The sequence below is a fragment of the Lactuca virosa genome, chromosome 7, assembly GCF_052849685.1.
Source record: "Lactuca virosa cultivar CGN04683 chromosome 7, Lactuca_virosa_CGN04683_v6, whole genome shotgun sequence".
Classification (NCBI taxonomy): domain Eukaryota; kingdom Viridiplantae; phylum Streptophyta; class Magnoliopsida; order Asterales; family Asteraceae; genus Lactuca; species Lactuca virosa.
Genome location: NC_136432.1, coordinates 221,521,480 through 221,527,367, shown reverse-complemented (window position 1 = coordinate 221,527,367; position 5,888 = coordinate 221,521,480). Strand labels below are relative to the sequence as shown.

Below are 5,888 nucleotides of genomic sequence, written 5' to 3'. Positions count from 1 at the left end.
GTAATCTCCCAGGCTATGACTGTGGTGTGTGCCATGCAGAAGTACCTGAAACCAAAACTGAAAACTGTAAGCACGAAGCTTAGTCAGTCTCCCCAAACTACCACATACCATACAATAACACATATAGCACATACTGGGCCTTGCCCACTGCATCGGGCCCCGCCCGGCATCGAACCAAAGTCCGGACTAACTTGGGCCCCGCCCACTGCATCGGGCCCCGCCCGGTATCGGACCAAAGTCCGGAATAACTTGGGCCCCGCCCAACATCGGACCGAAGTCCGGAATATACTTGGGCCCCGCCCACTGCATCGGACCGAAGTTCGGAATGTACTGAACATAGCATAAGCATAAACATATAACATAATCACATATACTGCATCGGGTTTGGCCGGCCTCGAATCAAAGCCCGGAACATATAACACATAACATGAACATGCATGAATCACAAAGACATCAAGCATACATAACTACTTCTCGGGATTTCCCCGGCATCGGACCGAAGTCCAGAACACATAACATATAACATGTAAGCTAAATCAATGCATCGGGCCCCTCCCGACATTGGACCGAAGTCCGGTACTACTAACATCTAAACGGGCCGGCATTGTGGCCTTAGACCCTTTCCTACTGGAAGAGGACTCACCTCACACTGCTGAAGTCCCGCTGACAAAACCCTAGTTGTTGGATGACAGATTCCCGAATCTGTCAATATCAAAATAATACCCAATTTATAATTGGGTTCTAACACATATTCATAAATCCATGCTTGGGGTAAAAGACTACTTTACCCCCTAACTTAGCTTGACTCAATCCCAAGGCCCAATCCAAAGGCCCAAAAGTCTAATAATGGACCAAGGCCCAATTATGGCCCAATTTTCCAAATTGGGCCCAACCTCTACATGGTCTTTCCTCAAGGCCCAATCATTCATTCTTGGTCCAACACTTGACATTCTCATGGTCCAACATCTCATATACATCAAGGCCCAAACTATGGCCTTTCTATGGCCTAATTTTCCAAATTGGGCCCAAACCCTCACATAGGTCTTACTCTAGGCCCATTAAATTATTCTAAGCCCAATTGCTTGATCTTGGATGGCCCATTATCATCCCAATCATCAAAGCCCAATAGAAAGCCTAACTCAAGGTCTAAGTGAAACTAGGCTTTCACATAAAATGATAATTAGGGTTAAGTATTTTTCACTTAACCCATTAAGGACTTAATCCATTAAGTCCCTTACCCTACTAGATAAATGATATGGTGTAATTGGGCTTAATACTCAATCCAATCCCAATGGCCCAAAAATGGGTCCTATAAGTCCAAGGCCCACATATCTAAAATTAGGGTTTTCTAAACCCTAATTAGGGTTTCCTACCCAAACATGGCCCAATAGGCCGAAAACTAATCTTTAAGCCCATTAGGGTTTTGCTAGTGGGGCACCACCCACTACCACCTCGGGTAGTGGTGGTCAATGGCGGCTTGCGGTGGCGGCCACCACCTTACGGTGGTGGTTTTGATTCTTTTCATTAATCTTTTCGCTAATTACAATTACAAGGCTTTTAATCCAAAAATAAACACACACACTAACTACTCTAACACACACACAACTACCCTAGTGGTGGCCGACGGTGGCTTGTGGCGGCAGCCACCACCTCACGGTGGTGGCGGTGGCTTTTCTTGATTTTCCGGCCAACAAACCCAATCATACATCACAAAAATAACACTCATACGCCCTAACTGATTACAAAACAACCCTAGGCACCCACCTGGTGGCACACTGCGATGGCAGCCACCACCTCACGGTGGTGGCAGTGGTCAGTCCTTACGGTTCACGAAATCTCCGGCATCAACGAGCTTGTGACGACGCAACAGGAACAAGGGAGGTGGTTGTGGCCTTGTCGTCGTCGAAGGGCAGCAGCAGCACCATCGGCGACAACAGCGACTCTTATGGCAGCAGCAACGGCGGCGGTCTCCGTCTCCCTGAAGCGGTATAACGACCACAACGATTTGGTGCAATGACAGCAATAATGAAGGAGGAGTTGTGAGCCGGGAAGGCGGCTCGTTCACGGCCCACGTAACGACGATGCCCACAGCTTCCCTCATCGGACTTCGGTGGCTCATTCGGGTGCACGACGCCTCCGGCGGCTTGGCTGTTGTGGCGGCAATCCGACGACTGGAACGACAGTAGGTGGCGGTCGTCGGAACTCCATGTGGTTGGAGCTCAAGAGGGAAAGCCGGTGATGGCGGCTGGATGAGTGGAGGGGCTGGCGGCCGACACTTCTTTAGGGTTAGGGTTTACAAATGAGTCATCAGAATATATATACCCGGTCCATATTACAACTTTCCCATAATGACGGAGTTGGCCCCTCCTTCTCTAATTTTTTTCAAGTCCAATCCATATTTTACCCTTTTAGCCCTCGCCCTTCTAAATTCCTTTCAATTCAGGCCAAATTATCAAACTTCAGCCATGTTATCCTTTTTAGTCCTTCCTCCTCTCATTCTTTTCAACTTAAGTCCCAAAACTTACACTTTAGACCCTGATTCCATAAAATTTTTTTAATTTAAATCCCGAATAATTACCAAACATACCCTTGCTTCTAAAATTCTTCTCAAAACAACTCCGTAACTTACTAAACAACCCCCAACTATCAAAATTCTTCACAAATTAGTCTGGGACTTACATTTATTAATTTATTTAACTAAATGGGGCGTTCACACAAGGTGTTAGCTTTTCAATTAGAAGACCGCTTTGAATAGTGAGGCTTATAATCATGTTATGGGAGAAGTGGGAATGATAAACTTCCCAAATCTTTTGTCATATGGTTTACTCTTGAATGGAAGAACTTGAAAAGGGTCACGAAAAAAGCAAAAACTAATCAAATCTGTTTAAACATTTAAAATTGTTAGTAATATATCAATATATAACTTACCATCCCTCATTTGCATTACATTTTCTTGCTATATTTTTTGCTCATCAAAGTAATCAACCAACTGAAACATATAAGAGAAAATGTATCATGTCAAAGAAACATTACAGGTCTGGTAATATAAATAAAAATCATAAAATTGAAATCAAACTATTAAAAAAATCACAACACCGGTTATTAAATATATCTTTTTTCCTCCATTTTATGAATTTGTGAAACCTTGAAATTGTTCACTTCACAACCTATTACTACCGAGATATTCCTCACCCAAAAGATCCATGCTTTTGGTCCCTCAATAAATGCCAAGCCAATTTCTTCATCTGAAATGGAATCATGAATTGTAATTTTCATTAATCCCTAAAAATATAACCAATAATATAATAATAGGGCCCTGAAATAACCTTGGGATTTTATTTAAGTTCAAATTTTCTGCACAATTCATCAATAATAAGCATGTGCTGCGTTGTTCCTTCAATATCAGGTTCTATTATTCTTTTTAGAGTTGCATCAAGTGGTGACACAATATTATCTAGATTATGTGATTCCAATTAAAGATGATAGTAAAAACACTCCACAAATAAGCACAAAAAGGTCAACGGAATGGAAATTGTGATTCCATTCCTTCCTTGATTCGATTATAATAAAAAAACTCCCTAAACCAAAGGTGTTTTTGTAACTTTACCTCCAAAATAGGATTGGGAGTAACATCTTTGCCCGTTGGCGCTAAATCCATCTTCACCACCAACTTATCTAAAGCTTCATGTTGTCTTCATTTGGCTGAAGTGATTTGGAAGGTTGTTAACTGAAACTGTTGAGTATCTTCAGGAAAGAAAAGAAATTAAAGTAAAATAAGTCTACCTGTCATCCAACAAAAATGCTAATACAAGAGAACTCACCCTTCCATTTGAGGAATCACAATATTATCTTTTTCAGATACATTATGAGTTAAAACTTCTAAACCAACATTTTCTTGCCCTTGTTTCCATAAACATCGCAAAATCCCAACTTTATCCATTTCTTTCATTGCCCTTCCTAATGCAGAAAGCAAAAGAATCAATTTAATTCCAAATATTGTGTTCTTCCTCTACTAAATTTAACTTTTAATTCAGAGCTCAAAGGATCAGGTTAATCTAGGAACTTACAAGATACATATGATACAAAATCAAGTAAAAAAAGTTCAATTCCAAACATCAATTCATGTGGCTAAACAACCAAATAGAAACAAAAAAGAAGGAAACCAAACTTTTTCTACTTACAAGTGCAATACGACGCAAGCATTCTCGGACCGAACGAATACAACAAATAATGCAGATGGAAGCTCTCTTTTTATTGATGCCGATTAGGAATATAAAAAGGAGTTGAATCCCGTTTGGAAGAGTTGAATGTAATAAACAAACAAAACTCAACTCAGAAAGTAGTCAAACATAAGTACATAACTCAAAATAAGATCAGGTTATCAGAATGTCATCATGTTGATTAAGATATAAAATAAAAAATCAGATTAAGAGTTTCTTACTTGCTTTGGAGTTCAGACAATCAGATGTTCGGTTCTTGAACTTAGAAGCTTGTGCTCGAACTCAGAAATCATAATAAAGGTTTGATTTTTTGAAGCTTGAACCGGATCAGAATTCGATAAGGCATGATTGCGTGAAGAATTAAAGAGTGAACTGGTTCAGACATGAACTCAAAATTCACAAATCAGAATCCGAAACGTGCAAATGATTGAATCAGAAAATTGAGAAAGTAAGGGTTTTTTACTTGCTTGATACGATGATTGAGAAAATCGCATGCTTAATTGCGTTTTGATTTAGGTTGAATGCCGATTGGGTTTAGCCTCGAACATCGCCCCTCAAACATCATGTAGGCTCCTTACAAGTGTTATATAAGAGAGAAAGAGAAACACATAGGATCAATTGAAGCAAATGCTTTTACCAATTGAAAGTTGTAAACATATAACAGCGAACATTCAATTTATAGGCGGATGAGGACGAACTAATGCAGTAGTTACCCGCAAGGACGCAGTCGTGGGTAGAGACGGAATAGTGGGTAGAAGAAGATGAACCGTGATCGAATGAACCGCAAACAACCGCAAACAATCGTCATATTTGAGTTTATGCGGCTCTGATTGAAGGTTGTAGGAGTTTTAAGGGCTAGGATTTGGACGACGGTTTTTCCAATCACCGTCGTCAATAGTATTAATAATGGCATGGAAGCATTCAATTTATTTAACCTAAGTGAAGTTCAATCAGTAACGACAAGTTTCCTAAAAGAATCATGAATGTTTCATATATGAAAAAAATTATATTCGAATAACATAACATAACAGAGATTGTAAATTAAAAGAGACATTGATAAAAAAATCGTCTATACGGGAGTAACATTGATCTTTGAAAGAATCAATCTTAAATTTGAAATATATTTTTTTTAGGTTCCATATTAATTGACTCTTCCGTTCACATTCTATAATATTAACACTAACAAAGAAGATGTGGTTGTGGGTCAAAAACATTTTTTCTCGTTTGAAAAAAAAAAAGATAACGACTTAAAAGGGTAATATATTTTTTGATTTGTACACATTTGGTCACTGATTTTTTTTTCGTCCACATTTACCACTTCAACTTGTTAAACTGTACATATTCAGTCCTTATGACCGGTTACTCCAAGTTAGCCGATAAAAATGAATCAACATGATAATATATTTCTCACTTTGTACACATTTAATCCTTAATATTTGTTTTTGTTGCAAAATAAGTCAATTTTGTTTTTGTACTAATTCAGTACTTATGAATGATTTGTTTAGGTTTTTCTCACGACATCTTACGTGAGACATTCATTAATAAGGTGTTTGAAGCTTTTGATGCTAATGTTCATCACAATATTGAGTACAAATTTCATTTACATTACTCCCGTTAAAAAGTAATATATTTTTACTTACGATATTTATACCTATACGTTTTTTATGA

General features: G+C 38.9%; 1 long non-coding RNA gene across 4 annotated transcripts; it reads right to left on the bottom strand.

Annotated features, from left to right (window-relative positions):
• Window positions 1-3,000: 3,000 nt before the first annotated feature.
• Window positions 3,001-5,118, bottom strand: LOC145123799 (uncharacterized). 4 transcript variants are annotated; one of them, XR_013715332.1, is made up of 7 exons: window positions 4,934-5,118; window positions 4,684-4,793; window positions 4,442-4,592; window positions 4,182-4,326; window positions 3,822-3,957; window positions 3,608-3,744; window positions 3,001-3,245 (listed from the first exon to the last, which is right to left on the bottom strand). It is a non-coding gene; the product is annotated as an uncharacterized LOC145123799 (long non-coding RNA). The 4 variants fall into 4 exon arrangements; XR_013715333.1 differs by having other exon boundaries at window positions 4,688-5,117; XR_013715330.1 differs by having other exon boundaries at window positions 3,002-3,245; window positions 4,684-5,116.
• Between the last annotated feature and the right edge of the window lie 770 nt (window positions 5,119-5,888).